The sequence below is a fragment of the Dermacentor silvarum genome, chromosome 7 (genome assembly GCF_013339745.2).
Source record: "Dermacentor silvarum isolate Dsil-2018 chromosome 7, BIME_Dsil_1.4, whole genome shotgun sequence".
In the NCBI taxonomy this organism is placed as follows: Eukaryota; Metazoa; Arthropoda; class Arachnida; order Ixodida; family Ixodidae; genus Dermacentor; species Dermacentor silvarum.
In genome coordinates, this window is record NC_051160.1 from 45173210 (window position 1) to 45192469 (window position 19260).

At 46.8% G+C, this 19260-nt stretch overlaps 1 pseudogene; it reads right to left on the minus strand.

The window, feature by feature from the left end:
• Positions 1–18794, minus strand: part of LOC119458833 (endoribonuclease Dicer-like) — a 62381-nt pseudogene extending 43587 nt beyond the window's left edge.
• Positions 18795–19260: the final 466 nt, after the last annotated feature.

The following is a 19260-nucleotide window of genomic DNA, read 5'->3' on the forward strand; positions in this document are numbered from 1 at the left end:
GAGACTAAGCACCAAGAAAGATGATGCAGACTGGACCAAGTGGACATTTTGTTCTTTATTCAGTCAAGCCATTCTTCTGGCATCTGCAGTCAAGCCAAATAAAATGTAGCCATCACCTACCCCTCGGCCGATATAGAATGCTCGTGCCTTTCCCACGGCTCATCATCAGACCTATGCTGCCTTCCTACTCTCACATTTTACCATGTCAACTGTGCAGTGTCTTGATCAAGGAAGTAGTCCTGCAGTGATGATCAATCAGCCGTTTTTTGCAAGAACTTGTGCCTAGCTGTTTTGGTGGAACACAATGTCATATGAAGCCATCAGGTCCTACATTCACAGACCTTCTATTGTTGTGTAGGTGCCATCTACAATTGGCCAATGCCTATCATGCCAATCGGTGTCAGAAGTGGCAAATGCCTGAACCCTGGCCAATCAGAAAACTCTCTCATGTAAGAGAAGTTTTGTGAATACAGTCAAACCTCATGATAACAAATTAGCATCTGACATAAAAATACCTTCGTTATATGATATAGGCACAGAGCATAGTATATTTACTTTGTTATATCCAATAATTCATTATATTTGTGTTTGTTATATCAAGGTTCGACTGTACTGACTCGGGACAGGGAACTATAGAATCAGAGATGTTTTTTCAAGCAAAGCTTGCATACGCTAGATTGCACCGGCGATGCAACCCTAAAACTACTATGGCTCATACCCGCATTGGATATGCGGGTATGAGCATATACAATATGCGTGTATGAGCATATCCAGAAATACAGAAAGGCAGAAGGAAGGAAAGAAGGAAAGGAATGAAGGAAGAGAGAGAGAGATAAAGGAGATGGGAAAGGCAGGGAGGTTAACCGGAAGGTAGATGTGCAGTTTGCTACCCTGCACTGGGGAAAGGGTAAGGGGAGACAGAAAGATAAAGAAAAATGCACACACATAGAAAGAGAGGGGATCAGAAAAAAAAAAACACACACATTCGCACACACACACACACAAAGGAACTCAGGAGTGTCACAGTCGTTCAAGCAGAAAGAAAGAACAGGTGCTGGGAAAGCTGCGTTGGCGCCGTATGACGTGACGCGCGCAACCAATCAGGGTCGTTTGGTGTGTCGCGGAAAGGGAAAGGGGGGTTGGTGTGCGGTCCGCCAGGCTTCCCTCGCCTCAGATCAGTTTCGGCGTCCAGATGGGAAGGCCACGCGTGGTGCATTCCGCCGAGGAGCAGGTTGTTTGAACAACGGCGCCGCGAACTCACTTGGGAAAGGGCTCGTCATCGACGTGCCAATTCTAGCATGAGGGCTTCCGAAGCCCAGGCGAAACGCCGGGTTGCAGCAGTGCAATGTTGAGGCCAAACGTCAGCGAAGAGCCGCCTACCCTAAGTTTAGGGCAAATGAAGCAGAACGCCTGAGACAGCGTTGTCTTGCCACAAGCTTTGCTTACCCCCATTTCCTCGACAGGGGAAGGGGAACTTTTTTTTAAGCTCATGGCATAAAGTTCTTTTCCAGGTACGCAGTAAGCGTGGGGCAGGCATATGCCAATATGCCAGCCCCGCAAACTGGGTAATGTTCTGTGCCAATTCGGCCAAGTGAGCTTTGCTTTACACAACTTTTAGCTGGGTACATTCTCTAAGCTAGGCCAGACCTTTGCATCCACAAAGAAAAGGTTGATTACATTGGTCACTTATGTCCCTGGCTTCCCACCCACTTCCCAAAGTACAACAAAAACTAACCGCCTCGATGGAGAGGTAGTTTCGCAGATTCATGCAGGCCTTGCAGTACTCGTCACGCGCAGTCATCATGACGTAGAGGGAGCGCTGGGCGCGGGCACGTCCCTTGGACTGCACATACGAGCGGAAGTCGTCGGGAAAGTCAAAGCGCACCACGAGGCTGCACTTTGGAACGTCCATGCCTTCTTCCACCACCGAGGTGGCGACCAGCAGGTTGCACTCCTGACGACGGAACTGCTCCAGCACCTGCACGGCACGAAGGACGGGCTTGCGGTGACACATTCTTGGCAGCATCAGAGCAGGCAATTAGGGAGTTGGGCATTTTACGCATGGAGGAAGGAAAGAAGAATCGGAGGGAGCATGACGTCAGGCAGTGGGAGGCCGCGTGGTCCAGCTAGGCCTTGTGGAAACAGCAGCAGCTGGTGTGGTGAGCACGAGAGGAGGCTTTTTGACGGTGCCTCCCAGGCTCAAACAGGAATCCATGACATGCCCAGCACGACAGCAGACAAAGAACGGAAAGTGACGACGGAGACATGATGCTGTTTCCGTCATGCCTTTCAGTCCTTTGTCTGCTGTTGCGCTGTGCACATCATTGATTAGCAACTAGCGGCTGGTCACGCACCTTGCAACAAGACCAGCCCAGCTTGAGCTTCTTTTCTCCATTTTCAATAAAGTTATTTCCTCCTCCCATGGCAGCTTGCCTCGGGCCAACCCTCCCACCCTTAGGGGCCCATCTCCGCAGTGGCTTTTGGGGCGTAAGCCCTCCATGGTTGCCAGGCCTCTCAAGGCATTGTTTGGTCTGTGATAGCTTTTAGTCATGTCCTTGTCACAATCGGTCCTCGCTCTCTGCTCCCCCATACTCTCTGTGCAAGTGGCAGCTAGAAATAACTGCTTGACGAAGTTTCAAACTTGTCACATGGTGACACTCCCTCCTATTCCTGCTTTTTTCTATCTTGTAAAAATTTCGATCTAGTAAAATGTGCCATGAGGCTGCCAAGAAGTCGCTAAAATGCCTCACTTGTGGACTACATGGCATGGAGGAAGGAATGAAGCTAGGAGCAAGCATGATGCCAGCCTTCACAAGCCAACCGTTCGAGAATCCCTTTTTTCTCTTACCCATGAATTGAGAAGTCGGCTCATCACACAATCTTCAAGCTCAGCGAATTCAGTTCTGAATATTTTTTGTATTTTCGGCACATTTGCTTATTCGATGTGCTTTTGCTCAGCTCCTCAACCAACCATTCCGACATTTTCTGGGGTGATTTGTTTTCTTTATTGTAAAGCATTTGAATAGAAGCCACATGTTACTTTGGTGATCATTCATCTACTCGGAGAGAGCGCAAGGTGGGAGACACTAAAGCCTACCATGTGCTTTACTGCCAAATCCCGCGTGACATGATCACACCCTAGGCTGACTTGAGTGGCTTTTAATTTTAGCTTGTGGCACTTCCTCCCGATTTATTTTCTTCCCCCATGTTACACACCATCACAGTTGACCTGTGCTGTGAAGGAGATTACACTACACTGAGGTTCTACTACAGGCAGACACACACACACACACACCTTGCACTGCCTCTTAAAGGACATCCCAGCCTCCTTGGAACCAAGCTGAAGGTTGGCACCATGACCCACGATGAATTCGGGAACAATGTAGGAATACCTGGAAAGCAACGGTCGCTGGGATGCGGTGAACAAGTTACATCAAGAGGCACTGCGAGTAGACAACACGGGGACATACTGGATAGGGCCTAGAGTAAATGTAAGAGTGGCATCCCCCACCCCACTCTTCAAACACACACATACAATGACCAAATCTGGTGCCCCGACTACGACACGTCCAACTGAAGTTTTCTAATGTGCCAGAGCTTCTCACACCTGTGAAGTTGTTTTCTGCTTCAGAGAGCAATACTGCCTTCAGTTTTAGTGACATCAAGCCTGTAAAAAAATGTTCATTGTTACATGAATTTCTAAAATGCCACAATCTTCCCAAACTGATCACATGGGGAGTGCCCCCTACATCTCACACTAGAAAATTGATTAGAAAAAGACTGCAATGTCAAGTATGAGCCAAAGCCAGTGACAAAGCTTAAACTATAGCTGAACTAGGGTTCTCCTCAGAAATTATTTGAGGGGCAGACAGCTTGTTCTAGGTGGAGGGGGAGGCAGTACACAACTAAGCCTCTTTCTCTCATTTTTTTCCAATATGACCTTCCGTCATTTTGATACATACATTACAAATTTTCATTTAGGATACCTTAACGAAACGCGAGCCAGCGCCGCTGTTAAAAATGTGCGCAAGACGCACTGGCAATTCAAATCTGCACCAGCCAACAGGAGTGCTTCTGTGTCCACATGGCAGCAGTAACAAATGGCGATGCTAGTTTTTTCACTTTTCGTTCGCTTCTCTTGCTTTTCTTTTTGCATGGCAAAATACAGCACTGTGGCTATGTAAAGTTCAGATCTCTCCTTCTTGCGATCTTTCCAAAATAGCAGCGTTGCATCAACGAAAAGTCGCGTACTCCGTAGCGCGATAGCACCTCTACACGACTTTTTTTTATTCCCCCAGGTAAAAAAAAAAAAGAAAAAAGGGGGATTGGAAATTTTGACCGGTCTCTTGTGGGTGGTAAACCTGGAGCAGTGGGTGATAATGGAGTGGTGGGCAGCATTTCCACCATCATCCACCGTGGGGAGAACCCCGAACTGAACATAAGGCAGGTTCCACGTGCGTACCATGGGCAGGATCAATGTATATATAGCACAGACTCTGCACAAAGGTGCATATAGCCTTCTTAGAACACTCATTAACCCTTTGATGGCACATATTAATACCCCCCCAAAAATGCTTACTTTCTATCTAAATGTGCAAAACACAGAGAATAAGCATAATCAACGAAAAGAAAACAGTATTTTACGGTAACTTTTCCAGTAATAGGAGAGAAACACCAGGCAGAAAACTGCAAGTCAAGTGGGCTTCACCCCAAGCCACCTATGGCTCCGTTTGGAATTTGTACAGACAGCTCTTGTCATCTGCGAACCATAGGTGCACAATTGCATTTGCTTTACATCACATAGGTGAACCCACTGCAGATTTTGCATCAGTCTGTCTCCTCTGTACATGCTTTAAAACGAAGGCGAGAAGGAGGGAAACAGAGGGGCTAAATTTTTGCTAATCGCGACCATATAAAGCCAGCAGGCAAATTAGGGGTAATTAGCTGTGGTTGAAATTGAAATGAAGCAAGTAATGAGGGAAAAGTAAATACGAAAGTGGACAAAAAAGATAACTTGTCACCGGCGGGAGACGAACCCACAACCTATGAATTAGTGCATGCGTTGCACTACAGTTAAACCTGGATATAACGAAATTGACAAATTCCCGAAAAACTTCGTTATAAAGAGGATTTCATTATATGCAGGTTCGGCACGAAAATTCAAAAAAGAAACGCTTACCGTATTTACTCGATTCTAACATGCCCTCGATTGTACCGCGTACCCGTTTTCCGTTTTCGTCGAAGCACTCATCCTTGGAATGTCACACCAGGTACTGGATGCGTTGACGCATGTCATTTCGCACAAGCGCGAGGCATCGGAAACCAAGAGCGAGCGTCACGATGGCGTCGTAGCGTCGTATAGTGTTGCAGTAGAACCCCGCTGTTACGTTCCCGGGCTGTTACGTCGTTTTAGGCCGGTCCCGGCACAGCGCCCATAGAACCCAATGCATTGGTAACCGCGCTGTTGCGTCGCAACTGGTGGGACCGTTCCCGCATCGTACGTTGCGAACTGCCACCCCACGCCGGCCCGAGCAGCCATTTTGACTTTTCATGTCGCTTGGCTTGACGATGGCATTGGACACCCAAAGTGCTGGGCGCGACAACGATGACATATTTTCGGTTTCTGCCAGCAAAAGTATGGCCCTTGAGATGCGTATTTGCAATCTAAAGATGGTGTCAATACCGCGTTGTGGCCCTAAAATTGGTTTTGGCTCATAGATGTTCCGTATAAAGTCCAAGGGCGATAACGCAGTCGCCGCACGCCGTATGCTGTATGTGCGAGTGAAAACGTGCGAGGGGAGCCGACGACCACGTCTAAATCTCGCCTGCGCACGATAGCAGGGAGGGAGGGGGGGGGGGGGTAGCGGGCGGTGTTGTACTGTACTCTGGCTTCAACTGCGCACTGCGCGGCGGCGCGGTCGCGCGGGCCTTATCTTGAAAGCGATCTGCGTTGGGGCAGAGTCTACTCAGTGTAGGTGCGTCGCGGCTCGTAGCTTTGTGCGTGCTGTGTGTTCTCGGCGCTCAGTTTGCGTTGAAGCGATAGACAACAGCACGAAGGTCACTTTGCTCGCTTCTGCAGCGGCGCTTCCACACGCCGCCAGCGTTTGACAGCGCGTGTCCGCGCTCATCGAGTGTTATGTGTCACAGCGTCTGCCAGCACGTCGGCAACATCAACTGGAAAAGGAGAGCACCGGCTTGGCAGGCTAGGCCAGATGCAGCAAGCGGCAGGATCAGGTTTGAGTGAAGGGAGGGGGAAAGGTCACGCCCGCGGTGGCAAGATCGCCGGGTCGAGGGATGCAGGCCCGCCTCGCACACGCTCACACACATGCACACGTGCGCTCGCTTCGCATTCTGTGGCGGCGGAGAAGGTGCTTCCAGTTGCTGCTCGCGCAAGAATTTAAAAATTTGGGGCGAAATCTCTAGGTTGTCGGCGGGGAAAATTCATTATATCGAGGGGGTCTCCCGCTGCCACTTCGTTACGTAGACGTCTCAAATACATGTGCTTCTATGGAGTAATGGCGGGGAACAGAAAAACTTTGTTATATCCAGGAATTCGTTATATGGAGGTTCGTTATAAGCAGGTTTAACTGTAGAAAGAAAGCGAGTTGCATGCTGAACTTCTTCCTCCTCGTCCGGTGTTCGTGCTCTAAAACAACAAACGATGCTTGCTGCCTGTCATTGAGTGTTCGCCAAAGGCAGTTGGTCAGAAAGTTCTTACTCAATACCTAAACTCGTCAAGAAAAAAAAAAAAAATGTTTTTCTGGTATGCTGACTGTAGGCAACATTCATCAATAAAGGCTTAACCTTCTTCAAAGGTAGACTTGAATGTAACTATGCACGGTACTTCATGGACCTGACAGAATAAATCAGTACTATGCAAGTGGCCCAGCTGTTAAATTGGCTGTGGACATTGCACCGCAACAGCTGTACCTGAAAGACTTTCCCGTCAGTTACCAGAAGAAACTCTGACACAGCATATGCACAGCCACCATTGTCACAATGAGTAGCACATGGAATTGTCTAACCTTTGTGCTTGTGGCTTCAGACATCCTTGTGGCTTTATTTATTAATCACACTTTAGCTGCCTTTATTGCCCATAGTTTTCAAGCAATGCTGTCCTTCTAAACACATGAAGGCAATAAAGACTGTGGAGATGCATAATCATTGAGAATCGTTGCATTTATAATGACGCAATGTTTTGTTGAATATGATCAATTTGCAGAGTCACAAAGCCACCTGAAGCTAGAATAATGAAGTTAAGGCAAATCCACGTACCATTGTCCGCCATTCTCATGAAGGCTGAACTGCCATCCGTGCACTAGCTCCCATAGAAACTAGTGCAAGATCTTGCTCTATTTGCAGTGGCAAAGAAGGGAAAGCAACAGAGGCAAAGCACGCATCAGCAAGATCGCTCTTGAAGAAAGTCCCACAGGCTCATCTGCATTAGTTTAAGCTAAGAAGCGAAAACGCAAATATCTTACTTACAACAGCAAAACAAGGCAATATACACCACCAAGTGTTAAACTTGACTTAGTTTTCCCGCTTTTACTTACTGCGTTTAGGCAAATGCGAAACTGTCGCACATGGAAGCTACGCTGATTTAGTACCTGCTCCAAAAAATGAAGTGCTGTCAAACGCTGCCAGAATACTCGGCGCACTAACACAAGAGCAGAAGCTCCGCCCTCGTAGATTTCCCTTCATTGCCACAGAAAGCTGTCCACGAGTATAGCAAACTTCTTTGACAAACGCTATGGGACAGTCATTCCGCTTCGTCGTACCTGGGAACCCTGCTCGCCAGCTCGCGCAGCCAGTCACGGAGGATGCGTGCCACGATGCGCTCCTTGACGAAGATGATGCCACACAGCGACACTGGCTCTTCTGCGGCATCACCGCTGCCGGCCTGCTGCTGTTCCCGCGGGCGGAAGGCCCACAGGATCTCCAGGAGACGCTTCAACTTGGGCGTGGACATTGTCAGGAGGGGGTCCTCGGCGACGCCTTGTGCATCGTTTGTTTCTGCGATGTGATTCCTGCACCTCTTCCGAACATCGTCCAGCCACTCCAGGCACACCTCCACCTCGCGGAGCACGCCGTCGTCGTCGAGACCATCCAGCATGCGACGGGCCTGCGAATGCCATGACAAGTTTTTCTTTTCTGTGGCAAACTACACTGTCTTTGTTCGTGACAAATGGATGGCACGAAACAATTTGCTTGAGGCAATAATTGGAGCTCGTTCCATGTACACTGCAGGATGAAGGCCTCTCCCAGTGACCTCAAGTTACTCCTGTCTTTCGTCAGCTGATTCCCATACAGTGCCTCATTCATCATTACTCGACCTTGTTCTCCGCCATCCTCGACTGCATCTCCCATTTCTTGGTACCAATTCTGTTGTGCGTCTCGTCTACGCCTCCACCTTTTCAGTATGCAACAAAGTATGTTACCTTTACCAATTCACCCAACTATCGACACCTTTACAGATGGTGTGGGATAAAACGTGTTATAGTGACATGAGTACACTGTATAATTTTGTGCTGGTGACCATTTTTCACTGCATCATCACTGTTATCAAGTTATCAAGTTGCATATTGCTTAGGGCAAAATGCATCTACAGTATCTGAAATTTCTTGAACGTCATCAATTTTATAGCAAAGGAGGCATGCCTGATAGCATGGCACGCACATCGTGAAGAGCGATTAATCTGGAATTTACTGTGAAACATGTATAAATAGCAGACGAACTTGGCCCGTGAGATTAGATTCAACGACTGACAACTGTGCTGACAACCATAATAACGACTAACACCCTATCTTAGTGACTTGAGTATCGCTTGTCTTTCAAGGCACAATTTTGCCAGTTCGATTCACAACCAACATATCTAGCACTGCTTGGTTCTTCAGCAGCACTAAAACGTAAAATCAAGTACAATAATGGTCAGTGCGCAAACACCCTCACTGGAAACAGTAAGAGAGAAGCCATGGAAACAAGGGTCACTGACCTCCTCCATGATGACCTCAATGGCCAGGTGTCCACACCAGACCCCCATGTCATGCAGCACCTTGATCAGGCTACGAAGCCTGCGGTCCAACTCTTGGCCCTGTGAAGTCGTCGGCCGAAAGTTGGGCAATGCCGGAACTTGAATGCCACAGATTGACGGGCTGCTCGTTGTGTGATGCTCAATTAACACCTCCGTCGGTTTGGTCCCATACCTATGAGCCAGCATCAGGGAAAAAAAAGAAGAAAAAAGTGAGTGCGCTGTCACTTACAATCTACCCAAATCCTCCAGTGACAATCATAACTGTAAGCCATGCAAATGTGCACCCATTCATGTATTGCGAGGTCTACAGTCAATGATGGGTCAGGAACGGTGGGCCAGTGCCCCCTCAAAGGGAACGTGTGTAGCTATCGTGGTAGAGTGTTCATGTGTCATGTGGGAGACGTGTGTTCAGCTCTCCCCATGGTAAGTGGTCTTTCCTTCCACTTTTAATTCCCTTTTCTTTATTGCTTCATTTTAGCTGAAAAGAGCAGTTAATTTCACCTATGCTTTCTCTGCCCTCATTGTCCATTGGCTTTATACAACTGGTAATAAAAAATGTTATTGCAAGAGCATTGCATGGCCCATGAGGCAGAAAATCCAGTGTTCAGTGTTGGCATGATCACGATGTCCGAAAAGGCTACGAACCCTCGACCTTTGGTGGGAGTCGAACCCACAACCTTTGGTGTTAAGGCACACGAACCCATGACCTTGCGTTGTGGCATAATCTCTAAGCATCACGTTGTGGTCGCAATGCCTTTGCATTCATCCACGTAGGGTTAACTAAGTGCCCCTTGAATTTTCGTCCCTTGGTTACCCTGGTTCTTCTCAACCATCTGCAAAATGGTTAGTTCCACCTTATGCGGTACACCTTCAAAGCTGTGTCTGAGGAGATTCTGTGGTCGCTAGACAAAGTCAGGCATGCACTCCACTCTTAATGTCTTTCCAAAGATTCCCATGATACGAAGGAGTTATAGACATAGCACACCCAAGTGTCTTTGTGTACCCAAAGCCCGGTGCCCTGCTTAAGTTCTTTCGTACACCTGACGGTCTACACGTCCCCAACTTCGAGTATGCAAAACCTAAAACTCCCTGCTGTGTATGCATCTGAGCTGTGAACTGTCTTGCTCATCCCCACACTTGCTGATCGTTGCTGTTGGTGTGTGATCACAGCATGTTCGCTGCTGCTGAACCCCTGGGTCACCTCCTCTTCATGTCTGTGTGAGCAGAAAGGAAACCAACCAAACTCTAGACGCTCGAGTATACCCAGCACGCTTTTTGTACAAGGACTGTCTCTTGCAATCTTGAAGTGTCCCTGATCATAAACTGATGTAGTGTTCTTAAGTAGTTGTACATAAAAATAACGAACACAGATACTGTAGAACTTCATTGATACGATCCCGTTTCGTACGATGTCGTGGCACCAACGCTCGCAGCCGAGAACACAGAAAATTATCTAATGTAGTTACGCTTCTTTTTTACCAGTTAGTACATTCCCGGAAAACACGATCTTTACAGTACATCGCTAAATTTTGAATGTACGATATGTTTTCCGGCTGCTAGATCCCACGTGAGAAAGAAAACATACGAGGCACTTGTGACCCAAAGGAGTAGGCGCCCACAATGGCAGCTTCCCAGCAGTACTCGCCCGTGTTTGTCACGTGAAATAGCCGGCATACACTTAGTTTCCTCTTCTGGTACCAGCAAGTCTCTTCGCGGGTTGTCGCACGTCCTCATTCACAGCTATTGGCGCTCACCCATATTGCTATGAGCATCTTTGCTTATCTGTATCACAGCGCATGTGGCACAGTGCCGTTGGAAGCGTGCTGCATGCTTTTTATAAGTGATAACCCAAACGCACCGCCATTCCCGGATGCAGGCAGTGTGAAGTGAGCGTCATATTTCACTCTAGTGGCATCGTAAGCTGCTGTCGCCCACCAGCCTGATTTCGTTTTGGTTTCCCGCCACTATCTTAAAACGCCACTAAACAGGAAAATGACAAAGCGCGTCTGTGGCCACTAAGGCCCCCCCCCAGCTCGTCACACATCAGTGTCTCGTGCTGCAACGATTCTGGCTGAGTGGACACGTCAGAACTTCTTGCCTAAATGCCACACCCGAAGAAGCTGCTGACGCAGGCCTAATTCGAGGAGGGCTTGCATAAGCTTGCCGAAGCGGCGCGAATGACAATGCGCATCTCAGGCCATTCGGGCCCCCCTAGCTTGGCGCACGTGGGTATCTTTTGCTGCAACGATTTGCACAACGATTCGCTTTACATAGATGTGACCTACGTGCAGGTGAGTCTGCAAATTTTTAACTGACTCCGAATCATACGTTTTCTAGGCTAGTAGGTTTTCTCTCGGGTTTTCTCCCAAACGTATGAACGAGGTTCTGCTGTATTTATCTGTGGCACAAAGAAATCACGCAATTACAATTGCTGACACACATTTCTGAGAATACTCTTGTTCGTTTTTGTCAATATTGGACATTCCCTGCAGAACCATAAGAGTCCTACAAGAATCATTTGACTAGAAAGGGTTAAAGGGAAGCTAAAGGGAAACACACATTCTGTTTAGATTGATAATTCTTTAACTCTACTGTAATTGATTTTGCAGTGATAGGTTGATTACTAGAAGGGAAAATGACAGTCAAAGTTTCATTATTGAATTTCGCGCCGTAACCTCAAGGATGGTACATTGGTTTGACGCCCTGGAGTACAACTCATTGCATTTCGGCCGTTGTGGTTCAGTAAAAGTTCTTTTTACTTCTCAAGTTCAGTGTTTGGCTCTTTTGGAATACAACGTAGTCGTCATTTTCTTCGTCATAAAAATTTAACTAGGCCCAAGCAGCTGCACCAAAATCCACGACGCCGGTGCGACATTTTCAAAGCAACATCGTCCCCGTTTTTCGTTGTTGCGTATTTTCGGCTTACCAAGCATCTCCTCACGGCAAGAGCGGCTTCTTTGGTATTGCAGAAGCTCAATTCACCAACCCAGTTAAAATCATTTTTCTCTCTAGTGTCCTTTTAGCACAAGCCAGCAGCGGACTGCAACTGCCAATCTCATTCCTACAAGTGGTTCGGTAGAGGGGAAACGCGCACCGGGCCATGCTCTGCTGGTTGGAGACGGTGAGGACGCGCGAGTGCAGGGCCATCTCGAGGTCGTGCACCTTGCGCTCCACCTGCCGCTCGGTGGCCTTGCTGTTGATGACCGAGGCGGTGAGGCCCAGCACGCGCGGCTTCTCCTCGGGCTTGAGCACGTCCATGCATCGCATCACCTCCCGGTACGTGTGCTGCTTCACCGCGCGGTGGCACTCGTCCAGGATCAGCAGGTTCACCCGCGACATCTTCAGAAAGCCGTGGTGAATGATCAGCTTGAACACGTCAGGGGTCATCACCAGCACCTGAGAGGGAGTCGCATGGGGTTGCAGTTGCCGTCAGACATGTCTTCGAGGAGCACCGGTACGAGACTGTTTGACACGACATTATCACAACAGGACACTTGTCATTTGTTCTTGCACTAAATAAGGCCCAGACCCACTAAGCCTTAGAAAAAATACTGGCAAGGACTAGGTGCGCCCTGGATGCTTTGTTATAATATTTGATTCTACAAGCCCGTTTTCGTTAGGTACTCAGCAGGTGGATGCATCATGGCGTCTCGACACACTCGCTCGCTCTGTTCCTGCTATCACTGCAGCTGCCATACGTGAGCGAAGGCAGAAGAAAGGCGCACGGCACTCTGGTTTATCTTACCTTATTGCTACTTCTGCAAATTTTAACCTAATGCCGCCGATTCTTGAATTTTGAAACAACATAGTTAGTTTCCAAACCTTCGTTCTTGCTAAGTGCAATTCTTCCCGTGCGAAAAGCGTGTAATAACGTTTCGGAAACTTTAAGAGTACGCTTCAGTGCTCCTTTAATCTGGCTTATTTTGCAGTCTCATTTGATTACAAACAAACAAAAACCAAGACCAAGTAGAGATGACTAGGACAGGCCTCGGTACTGCAGTGCACACAACATGCCCGATGATGATTCAAATAGATTTTACTTGACGTGATGAGTAAATTTAATCACAAGAACTGCTTGGACCTATATCCAAAGGCTAGTAATGGGTCCAAGGTATAAGTGCACTAGTGAACGATAGTTCTTGTCCTTGTACAAACATTGAAAGTGATCATGAAGTTTTTTCTCCAAGCTAACTCTGAAAGGGCCTTGAAACACTTTTCTAACTGATCATAGAATGGCCTCACTATTAAAGGATGTCGTCTCACGAATCTCATTCATAAAGCTTAGAAGTTGCAATCGTGAAGCTGAGATCACAAGCTGGGACAGCTTCAAGCACAAGATCTGCGCCTTATTTTGGAACCTGTTAGGTTGATAACTTGCTACAAGAAGTTAACAATCACGTGTGTTCAGATATCCACTGAACCTTGTGTTGCTTACACTGAGGACATCTAGCCTCTTTGCCACAAAGCCGACACTAACATGTCCGAGGCCTCAGAGTGCTGCACGTCCTCAAAAGCGTCACTGGTGATTCCTTTGGCTTGCTGGTCTTGTTTCTACCAATGTTTCTACTGTTGATGCTATCGGTAAGGAATGTTGCCGCTCGGAAAAAGCCGAAAGATGACACATCATTTTTATTCAACGTATTTTAACATTTCTAAAAAAGGAAAGAGTGCGGATTTTAATGGCAATATTACTTTTACTGTTTCCTACAATGGCAGCATCATCCCGACAGTGCTCCTGAAGATAACAAATAGTCTCATTCACATCTGCTTAAGCTGGGGGAACAGAAAATGTAAACGTCTTACCCCAGCACCTCTTATTGAAGTAAGAAATAACACACACCACTCCATGCTGAATATAAATTTTATGATCTTGCTTTGCTCTTCTGTGTTTTTTTGCCAAATGCAAAACCATTGCGAATAGCAACGTTGCAACCATTATTTCAACCAGAATGCACTGACTCTGCCGGACTACTTGGTGCAGCAACACACGTGCAAAAGCTCCACCACTGCATAGAACTTCGCCTTCATTTCCCCAGCATGCGGTCCAGAGTTTAGTGAGCACCACCTTCAAGGGTTCTCTTGTTTTCTTGTTTTTTTTTTTAATTCCTTATTCTCATTTGGCGTGTGACCTACCTTTCCTGTCTGTCACAGTCCTATGAAGCCAACAGACAATGACACCAAGAAAAGCACAGGGTAAGGTACTTTTTTTTCTTAATTGAAATGTCATGTCTGAAATAGCTTTCTTTGTCAGTGCCGCTGGCACCAAATTACATGATGCCAAATAAAATAAAAACTGAAATGATAAAGGGAAATGAAAGTAGATAAAACAAAAAACTGTCAGCCCTTCCACTGGGGTGGAGATGGAAGACCAGCGAAGCTGTACTATGGTGAGAATTATGTATTTCCAATTATGACTATTAAGATATGATGGTGTAATTGGTTATTTGAACTATTAAAGAATGAGAAATATATATGATCCGGTGTTTTTTATTTATTTAGTGACCACAGGGACCATGGCCTCATGGTCACTACGGTACACCGCCATAGGGTGTACGGCAAAGGTTGGCACGTTCTCCATGAACACGTCACCAACGCCGCGCGCGTTCTCCCATGCGCTGCAGTGGGAGAGCGGGCACGCACGCGCACAGTCTACGGTGCCTCGATGACCTCCTCGCCCACCGCTCCCCTTCCACTGGGAAGTCGCGTTTGCTCTCTGCCGTGCGCTCGCTCCCCGTGAAAGCACGCGTCCCTCGCCCTTGCGCGCTCTCACTCACACATACAGCATACGGCCAATAAGAGTTTTTTTCTATTGCCAGACACGACCATCGAAGAGTGAGCCCTTAACAGTTTCGCTGTAAAAAACTTGTGACTGGTGGGAACCGAATAAACATCTTTGCGCTACATTTAAATTATGAAAACAAGTCATTTACCCTATGCTTTCCTCGGTTTCATTGTCTATTGGTGTCATATGACCGTCACAAACAAAAGAACCAGGCCCCTCGGTTCCCTTTCTTGTGTTTCCCCATCTGAGGAAATCATGCAAAGATTTAGTTCCTCGCACGCTAGACTATGACGAGTGCAATTTTTTAAGTTGCATTCTTTTTGACGATGAACTTTAGCAGGCGTGAGTCAGTGCTTGTCTCGTTTGTTTTCGTTCTATAGTGTCCCACTGTAATCAAATGATGGTGTAGACTGAAGTCGCAAGCCCCGCACAGTTTGCCACCAACCTGAGACTCGATGAACTCCTTTTCCCAGCGTTGCTTGTTCCAGTTGTCAACGTTCATGTCACCAACGTAACCGCCAACGCGCAGGTCTGTCTGACACTTGATTGCCTTCTGCTGCTGCACGACAAGAGGCACTGGAGAACAGCACAGTCAAGATAAGCTTCCAGCCAATGCCAGCTGTCATCATCAATGTCCCATTTTAAAGGGACACTAAAGAGAAAATGATTCCTTCGGTATCAGTAGATTACCCTTCACCCATACCAAAAACACCACTCTTACAGCGAGAAGCCATTTGGTAAGCCAAAGAAAACGAAAAACACAGAAGGCGAGTGGCAACGACAGCTTGAAGTTCCCGCACCAGCTCACCGTGATGTCATGGATTTTTACAGCGTCTTCTAGGTCCCAGTTAATTTTTTAGCGGTAAAGATTGACTAAATTGTGTTCTAAAGGAGCCGAAGACTGAATGTAGTAAGTTTCACTAAATTCTACTGAGCCAACGTGGCCCAAATACGAAAAATTACTTTAGAACTCGTGACGTCACACTTAAGTGCTGACGTTGGGGTTTCCGTGCGAAATTCAAAAAATTAAACTTTGAGCTTCATTTTCTCGTCTAATAATTGATCTACTGCTGTGTAATTAATGACAGCAGAGTTTTTGAAGAATACTTTATGAGTCTAAGTTGATTTATTGTCTTGCTTTACTGTCCCTTTAAGCCCACTGCAGGATGACGGCCCTACCTCCACTGATTTCAAATCATCTGTGTCCTGCATCAACCAAGTATATAAAATGATTACAAATTTTGGGATCTCATCAGATCAACTAAATCCTCTACCGTCCTTGGCTGTGTTCCCTTGGCATGTGCCAACACCTGTCAAGGTGCAACAAAGTTTTGCAGATAATTAATGCTACCACTGCACGGCAAGTCATCACCACTTGGCGTCAATTGCTGGCAGCAACGCTTGTGCTCTGAACGAACGCTTGTAAGCAAAAGTCAAATATGATTTCATGGGTGACGCAAACACACAGATTATCACTAGCATCCTGCAAACGTGACGTTCTAGACGTTCACTATAGCAGAAGTTCAGGCTAGTTGGTTATTTGCGATGATAAAAAAAAAAGTACACTTAAATGTGCTGCTGGCGAAGTTTATTGGTTAGCTCTATTGGCCGGTGCTATGAGGTGGGTGGATGACATTCCACTACCTATAGGGGCGGTATCCTCGGACGATCACATTCACGTGACGTAGTACACGACACGCTGAAGGATTCAAGAGGTTTCGCTCAACCAGCCAATCAGCATGCACTGAAAGTGATATTCTTTGTTGTGCGTACAAAGCTTGAAACATAAGCGTTTTTAAATTCCATCCCCATAGGAATGCAGCCAATGTAGCCAGCAATCAAACCTGTGAATTAATGCTCAGTGGCAGAACGCCATAAACACTGGTAGCCACCATCAAATGATCATGGACAGGTAAGGTATTTCTTCAAACAGACAAAATCTTAGAAGTTCTTCCTCGTGCAGCAGTCACAGTGTCTACTGGCCAGGCCATGGGTCTCCCTTCACTAATTGAGTTATTTTGTAGCAAGGTCATTTACTGTAATGAGGTGAGCAGCCGTGTCTAGAACGCGGAAATGGTGGCTTCCGGCTCTCTCAGGAGCCAGCCAGCGACGTCTAACGATAGTTTCTGGGCCCAAACGTGCCCAGCATCTACCATTAGACATCAGACCCAGCAGCTAGCGTTAGACGTTGCTGGCTGGCTCCAGAGAGAGCCGGAAGCCACCATTTCCGCATTCTAGACACGGCTGCCCACCTCTGTACAGTTGTTTGACTGTCTTTATTTTTCCAAGCACGTCAACCGCATGGGTCACATAGCCTAACATTACGAGCTGTTACGAAAACCTACGTGCACAACTGATGTAAGACTGACCTGTCGGCACCAGAAAGAACGTGCGCTTCCCTCCTTCTTCAAATGGGATGCGAATGGCTGCTTCATATTCCTTGATAAGCATAACAGCTATGAATGTTTTGCCAGTCCCAGTTCCCAGGCACACTATGGTGTTCTCCTTCATGGCGGCTTCGAAGAGCTCGACCTGAAAATGAAGTTAAATCAACACACGATGAGTTACTTGAGGGCATAAGTAGATCGTACATTACTCGGTGACTATTCTGAGGGCCAGACAACAGGATAAACTTCTGCTTTATTCTGCAGACTAGACCACAGCTCTTGTAATAACCTCAGTGCCGCCTGTGTTTCGTGGCAGTTAGCACTGCGCAAGAGCACCCAGCTTGAGATTGTAAGTTCTTCGGTTCAAAGCGTGCCAAGTGGTGAATTTTTCAATTCTTTTTCTTTAAATATTGCCATTTTATTAAAATTGCAGTTTCATCTATACCTTTCAGGTCACAGGCACTGTAATTTTGTTTGTTTCCGAACGCGCTGATGCGTTGTTTTTGAAGTTCTGTAATGAAAGTGGGACAAAAGTATTTTTCCTTTGGTGAACTCCAATCGGCAATAGCCGACTACGACGCATGGTTCCAAATTTCGGTTGAGCAAGTCAAGTTCTGATCACTTGATTTGATCAGTGAAATACTGCTGCTCATGCTTATAGCGAAAAACATGTTGGCAGAACTCATCTGCGATATGTCTATCCAAGAATGCAAATAAATTTGTTTTGTAAACGAAACGAAGGTTAGGTGTGGTCCGGCCAACAGAATATACTGCGCGTACGTTAACTTATACAACTATTTATTCATTCCAAAGCTCGGGCCGCGAGGAAAAAAAAAAAAAAAAAAAGAAGAAGAAGAAAGAAGAAGAAGCAGAAAAAGAAGAAGACGCCTTCGTGCATGGTCATACTGCGACGGTTCAAGTTCATTACGTTAGAGGTGTTTAACGACAGCTGATCCTAGCTAAACACCTAACGGCAATGACAAAAAGTCGAGTTACTGCGAACGTTCATGTTCGTCGGCCGAATACACCACAAGACGCCGACCGACAAACGGTCAGCGGCAGTCGTAAGTGACAACTACGGTGGCTTCCTTGCACTGCGATCACGAAACCTTCGATGCAACCTTTGAAGCACCAAAGACATAGCACAGCATGAAAAATGTACGGCCGACACGTAACGTTCGAACAAGCTTTCAATCACGGGAACCGACCGAGTTGTTCATTAGAAACGCAATGAAGAAAATTTCGGCTGATGTGCCGCGCCCTAGTCAATACGTAGGAGAAACCAGAGGCTCACCTGGTACTCTCTTGGAATAAATTCATCTTTCGGAACATTTTCCTCATCTCCAACTGATGGGGCCGCTTCCGAGGAGCTCGCGCAAGCAGTGGCCATTTCGAACGTCGACGCCGCTCCGGATATGGTACACGTTCGAGAATTCTTAACTTAATGAACCTATTCTGGAGGCCTCTGGTACAAGATGGATGAGGTTACAGCATTCTCCGATGAACATAGCGCTCAAATGACATTGCTAACCGAGCCTTACAGCCAGCGGCCCAACGCTAACCGAGCTGCAGGTTTCAGAACACCTCAGCATTATGGTTTCGAATTCGCCGGATCACGTGAAACATCTTGAAGTGCATAGAGGTATGGTTTTAGAGAAGTGTGAAGTGTAGTGTTTGTTGCGCCATCTAACGCAGGTGACATCAGATAGCAATCCCCCCCACCTTTTCTCAGAAAAGGAAGCAACCGTAACGTGCTGCGCTGATGCCGTACGTTAATCGCGATAGGAAAATTGCTCAGGAAGTCATACTTGAGCATTAAGCACTGCCCAACTTGATAACACGGTGACAAAATTTCAAATGGGCAACAAGTTTTGCATAGCCTCCGAGATTAAAACGCTCTAACGTTGAAGCCAACGTTTATCGATAATTTTAAACTTGTCGTACTGTAATCTTGAAGGCCATGCTTTTGACAACCTGCGATGTTGTCACTCGTCCGCCAAGCGGAATAGGTGGTGTCTTAATACCGCCATGAATGACATATTTCTTTGAAATATGGTGGC